This window comes from Passer domesticus, chromosome 18 (genome assembly GCF_036417665.1).
Source record: "Passer domesticus isolate bPasDom1 chromosome 18, bPasDom1.hap1, whole genome shotgun sequence".
NCBI classification, from domain to species: Eukaryota; Metazoa; Chordata; class Aves; order Passeriformes; family Passeridae; genus Passer; species Passer domesticus.
Window position 1 is genome coordinate 6506412 of NC_087491.1, and position 7933 is coordinate 6514344.

Genomic DNA, 7933 nt, shown 5'->3' on the forward strand with positions numbered 1-7933 from the left:
TGGTGCAGCCAGCTCCTTGCTACGGGACATTCTCACTGCAGGATGGAGTTTATTATTTATTTCACATGCAGGAAGAGTGAGGAGAAAAAAGAAGAAGAAGCTGAGAGATGATGACATCAAAGTGAAGGTGGTCACCAGAGTGCTGTGGGATGGAGGGAGTGACTTTTGGAGCAGATTAAGTCCAGGTTCTCACAGGAGCTTCTTAAAATCTGTTATGTCTCTGAGAGTCTGTATTTCCCCAGGAAAAGCTGCAGGTCAGCAACTGGGGGGAGGAATCAATGGCAAATTTCCTTAATGAGTTTCACTTTTTTTTTTTTCTGCTGAGAAGAACAGAGTTTGAAAGAGGGAAATTTGGGTGAGGTGTATGGCAGAAATCCTTCCCTGGGAGGGTGGGCAAGCCCTGGCACAGGGTGCCCAGAGCAGCTGTGGCTGCCCCTGGATCCCTGGCAGTGCCCAAGGCCAGGCTGGACAGGGCTTGGAGCAGCCTGGGACAGTGGAAGGTGTCCCTGCCCACAGGGGTGGAACAAGATAATCTTTAAGGTCCCTTCCAACCCAAACCATGCCATGATTTTACGACCCATGATGACTTGTCCTGTGCCCTGATGACTGTGGTGACCCCATGAGAAAAATCTGTGCTCACCAAGCCCTGGAGAAAGATTCCTGATGTAGACCAGAAATAACATGTTCCAAGTCTGCCAGCTTGTGAAGCAGGAAGCCCAGTTTTTCTCCTTTGTTGGGCGTCATAAGTCTTTCTTCTCCCATTGTTTTAAACAGGACAACCTATATTTTGATGGTACTGATTTAAATTGCTGCCACTTGCCCCACAGCAGACAGTGTGTGGTCCTCAGCTGTTTGTTTGTTACTTTTCTTGGTGTCCAGTGGATAAGTGAAAATTTATGTTCACCTTTTTATAAGCTGCTGCTAAAGGCAGAGCCTTGTGTTATGAGCTGCAATGCCCAGTGGCCTTGTCATTTATTGGGAATTAATGTCACCGTTGCATCCTTTTCTTAAGGCTCGGTTCTAACTGAAATGTGGTGATCTGAGAAGTGTTTGCTTCTCTTTTTGAGAGAGCTGGAGCTCTGCAAACAGGCTGAAAACATCCCCAAAGGGAAAATCCAGCTCAGCAAACTTTGAAATGAGCCCTTGAAGGTACAGTCTGTGTGTGTGGTGAGGACCTCTGATGTTGCCTGACCCGAGGCTGTGTGAGGCTGATCAGGTTTGATTGTGTGCACTGCAGGTGTTATTGATCACCCTGATGATTGATGGGCTGGTCCCTGTCAGGGGCTCATCTTTGATGTAATTGCATGAGTGATCTGCCAAGGCCAGGCTCGTTGTCCCCAGAAGTGCTAACTATATTTAATATATACATGTGTCTGTGTTTATAAAATTCCTTTCTCAACAGAGATTAAATTATTTCTGCATGCCTCTGCTGGGCTGTGGGGAAGTGCAGATCCATAAATCAGAGGATTGACAGAGATGAAAACCTGCAAGGTTGGGTGGTGTGTGCTGAACCCATTCCTGTTTGACACGCTCCCTCTGGGGCTGAGTGCCAGGAGTGACATTGGGTTTGCCCTGCACAGATCCTGGTTTGGAATGTGGGGACCAAAGGAATCCCCAGCAGCAGGGAACGTGACCCTCCTCTGAGCAACTCAGCACAATGTTTATCCTTGCAAGGCTGGCAGTATGTATATAAATATATAGATATTATAGCTGAAGTGGCACCAGATGGATAATTGCAGCCCCTGAGTGCCTAATCTACTCTCCAGGACATGGGCAGTTTTCTAAGCCAACAAAACTTAATTGAACTTTCTGTTCCAGCTGGAAAAGGTTATGGATCTAGCGAGTGCAAACGGAAGGCAGGATGAAAAGGTCAGATGTTCTGTTCTCTTTGTAATGGATTGACCGGGGACATGTTTTTATCTTTCTCACAACCACTGGATTGTAAAACTTAATTAGCAAGTCACTGCTCTGCCCTGTCTGAAGGCACACGTGTGATGATTGCACATAGATCACGTTTTATGGCCGTGTCATGTTTTCATCCCAGTGTAGCAGCCTGCATGAGCGATGCTTTTGTCACACATTTACATCCATAGCTCAGGGAAGGGCCAGTAGGACAAGCTGGAGAGCTCCCCTTGACGTCAGCTCCAAGAAATCAGCTCCTGGAGCTGCAGCTGCCTGAGCTGGGCTCTCACTGCTCTGCTGGGACGTGGGAGAGGAGGCACTGAAAGCATGGGTGTCTCATTCCTGTTAAGTTCCTAAAAAGTTCCTGAAATGAACTGTTATTTTCTCATATCTTTGCCTGAAAGCCCATTAATTTCAAAATTATAACAATTCAGAGGGAAGGGGATCATATTTTCCATTCCAAGAGAGACTCCTGCCTTCCTTAGCAGATACCTGTCTTTCAAACCATGACAGCAGGCAAATCCAAGAGTTCTGGAGAGGAATGGACATATAAACAAGGAATAATATGACATATTGGAGAGAAAATATCAATAAAGAGGTAGACAAATAAAAAGGATTTGTGTATGGGAAAGAAAAATATATCAGCACAAGAATGTCTGACCTGCAGCCCAATCAGCCTGATTGGAAAATGCTGATTTCATCATTGGAAATGTGGTCTCCACATCTGAAAGCATACCTTTCATGTCTAAAATAGAGATAAAATAGAGATAATTGTTTATTTAATATTAGACATGAAGGGAAAACATTCAACACTAAAGGACAGTTAAGGGCTGGAATAGATTGCTGTGAGATTGGAACCACCAGAGGTTTTTAAGAGCAGGTTAAACCAACATCTGTCAGGAAAGATTTAGAAGTACCTGGTGGAGAATTGAGGGAGGGCTGGACTGGGTGACCTCCTGAGGTCACTTATTTTCAACTTTGATTTTGGTTAATTTCTATCATTCTACTCCCTTTGTAGTGCAGCTCATCTCCAGAGCATCAGAAATGGTCTCAATGAGCCAAGGACCCCATGTAGGATGAAATCTGAATTAACCACACACACACAGAGTCATTATTCAGTCCATGGAATTTCTTTTCATTTAAACTGGGAGAAAACGGGTTTAAAAGACATTTCAAATTTTCAGTGGGACAATTATGAAGTCCAGAATTTCCCTTTTCATACAATAATATTTTTCCTTATTGGCATTTTACCTGGGCACACAAGGCTATAGCTGCTTCCAGTTTGTAGGATATCCTGCCATTTTTCTAGAAAGTTTGGACAATTAAATGGGTGGATAAATAGAGCTGCACTTAAAACTAAATGAAACAGAAACACTTGGTATCTATCAAGTCCTAGGAATTAGGATTCTGATGTAACGCACTCTATTTTATCTTTGGATCCATCAAACGGTTCCATTTCCAGTATTGCTACAGTCAAATTCTTTTTCTTTTCATTTTTCTGCCTTTGAGTCTTTCCAAGAGGTCATTTGTTGTCCTCAACAGATATGCCAAGACTCACATACTTCCCTTTTCACACCTCCAGCATCTCTCACGCTCACAGGCTTGGGAAGAGAGCCCAGAACTGTGCTGTGTTCTAGACCATGCATTTCAGCAGGGCCACACATGAAATGAAACCTTGGTGGAAAGCACAGGCTCTGCCTGGCAGCTTGGAGTGAGAATTTCTCCCCCATGTGTGAAAAGAGGGGTTGTAGGAAACCATTTCCACACTTGTGACACGTCAGTGTTCCATCACACCAGAAATGCACATGGGAGAGATGTCCTTGGCATCAGCAGTCAGGGTGAATTGTGATTTTTGGAGCAGCAGTTGAGGTTTTTTTCATTCCTAAAGCTTTGCAACTAGGATTTTTAAATATGGATCCTTCTTTTCTTTAAGAGCAAGTGAACCTTTTCCCTTTTTAAGTGGGTTACTGCATTCCTGAGCCCCATCCTTACACAGAGTGGGCATGACAGAGACAATCCAGGAAGCAAAGGCAAATATTTCTCCTGAGAAACTCCTGGTGCTGCAAAGCCAGCTCAGGAGGCGACTGGGAAAGCTGTCAGCACAGCTGCACAAGGAAGATAAAGAGACAGGAACCACTGCCTGAGCATATCTACAACACATCAAACATCACCAAGTCAATCAAAGCACCATTAATCCATTGGACTCTGACCCTTCCTCTCGGATGCTGCCAGATCCATCAGCTGGGGATCAGAGGGAGAAAAGCAGCAGCCTGGCAGGTCCTGGTCACCAGGAGAGCAAAACAAGAACCCCCTCCAGCTCCCTGCTCTGCCTGGAATCTGGACAGGGAATTCAGTGCATTCAGGCCACCAAAAACCTTGCTTAAATAAGATTTTAAGGAATGATGGCTTTGTCACTGGAGGAGTTAAGGCACAAAAAGTGCTGTGTTAGTACAAAAGGCTGCAGCACTGCCTTCCCTTCTCCTGCCTTCTCCATCCCAGCAGTGTTCCATGGGTTGGGAATGTGATCTCCAGGGAACAAAACGACCACCAAATTACCAACAAAACAAAAGAAAACAGACTCAACATTCAGCTTTACTTGAAATTGGAGAGAAACAATCAAGACTCAGAAGTGCAAGTCCTAAAGAAACAAGGAAATAACTGTGAGTCTTCTCTGCAACCTCTCCCTTGGGATGACTTTCTTTAATAGCTTCAGCTGAGAGCTGTGATCTGTGCACGCCAGGAGAAAGGCTGCCCGTGCCTCAGACAGCTGCATTCCAGCCCTAGCTGAGGCAGTAAAAATGCCAATTTCCAAGAGAAGGTGTTGGTTTTGTCACATGCAGTAAAGCAGCGATGACTGGATCATCATCATCACTCAGTTCTTACACGGGGAAGGGATTTGTAAACAAAATGCTCTTCAATTGAAGTGAAAACATTCCAGCAAAGCCCAATGGATGCAAACTTCAGAGACTGTTCAAACTCTGATGGAGATGTGACTCTAAATAGCAGCAGTAATTGATGCCTGCAACAGCTGAATGTTGTGAGCTCCCTGCCACTTAAAGCCCTGAAAAAGACACCCCTGCTTGATTTAAAGAGGTGTTACATGTAAATGGGAAGAAATGGATTGATATAAATTAGTGGGTGAGAGACAAGGCCTTAGATTAAATGAGAAGTTCTAGACAGCAATATTTCCATCAATGGTGATGTAAAATCTGCTTCCAAAAGGCCATTTGAGTGTTTCCAGGACAGTGCAATTCCACTCCCTGCACATGCACAGGTTGCAACTCAGAGCCAGAACCTACTGTATCAAAATAGCCACTGATGGTGACAAGTAAAATAAGTTTAGAAATTGACAAATTTATTCATTAGCATCATTTTTGTCATCATCCTCATCTTCATTACCAGCATCCCTTCAGCCATTAAAATTTCTTAATCACCTTAACTGCAGTTTAGCCAATTAATTGCCTGGATATTATCCAGCCCAGTAATCTTGATCACTTGAAGACATGTCATAGAGACAGCCAAAAGGAAAAGGAGGGAAAAAGAAGAAAAAATATTCAAACCCGTAAAAAGATTTTATCTAAGAAAGGAAACCTCCTGATTGTGTGAGAGATTTCGTGATACTGCTGGAGGCTTATTCTGAAGACCAGGTCTGGGCAGGGCAAGACCCAAATCTCCTGTTCCATATTTTGATATAATGGAAGAATTTTTCTTTTTGAAAAGAGGAAACAGTCCTATCCATTTTCTGTCATTTTAAAATGGTAGAAGTTTATGAAAACACATGTTCTACTCAGCCTATCTTTCATTGGATTTTGACACTCTTTTTCTTTCTTTTATTTATGACAGAATTTCTTTTTAATACAGGGGCAAATTTCATTAAAAAGTCTTGTAGAGGAGAAGTTTTGACAACGATTAAAATGTTATTTGGGTTGTTGTTGATGTTGCTGTTAATTCTGTTGTTGTTGTTGTTGCTGTGGCTGCTGCTGCTGTTGGGAACATATTTTAAATTGACCTTATCCATAAAAGTGACATTTACATGGCATGATTCTCTGCTAAGTAGAGATACCCTATCTTACTGAATACATGAGGCCACAGAGTTATTTAGCACATAACTCTGAGCTGATGTAGCCTTTATTTAACTCACACAAGATTGGTGCTGATCTGTAGGAATGAGTTGCTCTCATTCATTGTCACCCATGGCACAGTTGGTGTGAGGTGATGATGCACTCCAAGTTCAGCCCATCACTTCCTGCAGCAGCTTTAGTCCCTCTAAACACATCTTTAAAACTGGTGGAGCCCCTCAGATGGAGAATAATTCCTGCAACAGCTCCCAGACTCTGCCACAGCATTGCCACATTCTCAGCCTTTGCCTCTGGACAGAATTCCTTTATCTTCTTCTACAAATATTTCTCAATTTATAAACTGGGAATCATAATTCCTTATTTCTCTGTAAGAGCTCTGTGAGGCTTCATGCAGCCAATGTTAGTAAAGTACTTGGAGATCTCTGGATGAAAGCTGCTGCATAAATGCATAGTTTTATTGCTGGACTAGCAAATGTTATTACTCTTCTAAAAAAAAAGCTATGTAGGTAGAAAATAGCCAATCTCAATATTTATAAAATTTCTGCTTCCTCATAAATACTGAAGTTCCATAATCCTCAGTGAGGCTGTTGCTTATTTATCTGCATTTGAATTTTAATGAATAAAAATGCCATTTTTTTGGTCACAATTCTTTCAGACAGGGCTCTCTGCAAAATTCTGCTTTCCATTTCAAAGAGTTTATGTTTTGTTGACTTTTAACACTTTGACAAGATTGACTGACAACCACAGACCTGAAAATCCCACTGATTTTGCCCCACAAACTGAAACAGCAAAACAAAATGGTCCTTCCAACCCCTCCACAGTGCTTGAAATGTTCCACCGAGGACAGGTCCACAGCTCAGCCCAGCTGAGAACAAACAGAGCTGTGGCTTTGGAGGAGGATGGTGATTTCTGGCAGAATGGAGTATGGAATTCCTTAACTCTTGCCAGAATGTTGGGATTGCCAGGGTTCAGCTCCTGGTTCTCACAGGGACTCCCTGTCCATTCTCCTGTTACTTCCAACCCCATCCTGGTGTTCTGGTGCAGGTCTTCCCTGTCCACCCTGCAGTTCTGACAGGGCAAAGGCCTGGGCAGGAGCTCCCTGTGCCCGCCAGACACACGAGAGCAGCTCCACCAAAGCCATGGGATGATTTTGGGGAAGGCTTCGCTGTGGGCATGAGCTGCAGTTGGTGTGTGAGTGTGAGAGCAAAGGCACCAATGTTCCTGTGCCATGTGTGCCATGTGTGCCCTCCCTGCTCATCCAACTGCAGCAAATAACTCCAGTGACAACCCCTACACTTGGCTTGCATTCAGCCATCTGTAAAGAGAGGGATTGACACTTCTCTACAGCAGGAGGTATTATCTGATTATAGCCCTGGCAGGGCACCTCCCCGTCAGCAGGGGATGCATGAGTAGCTCCACAGACAACACAAAGGGTAGTAAACATCCATAAAAAAATAAATAGTGGGTGAGACTGCCCCTGGCTTCCAATAAATCTCTTCAGGTGAAGATTTTGGGATGCACATTCCTGACTTCTGGCAGTGCGGATGATTTACCCATGAGAAAGAGTGGGAGCAACAGATATTTTTAGGCAGACATTTCCAACTAGGAAAATAGTACAAATAATAATCTCATATTCTTTTTCTCTGGAGTAAATAGCAGCACTAGGGGAAACATGGCCAAAAATTAGCCCTGTGTAGGTTGATGTACAATGTTAATCCTTGAAGTCTAATCTGTCACTGGAGTGGAGAGATAAAATGTCTTTGAAGTCAGAGGACTCCAGCAAGGCTTAATGGCCACTACTCAAAAGTGAAATTCACTTGTGCTTCCATTATCTCTTCTCGTAACACTCTGGAGTTACAAAGAGCAACAATAATTCCAGCAGATGAAGCTGTGCAGTGTCCTGGTACCTGCAATGAGCACTGTCCTCCGCCTGCAGAGGAGAGAAGCACAGG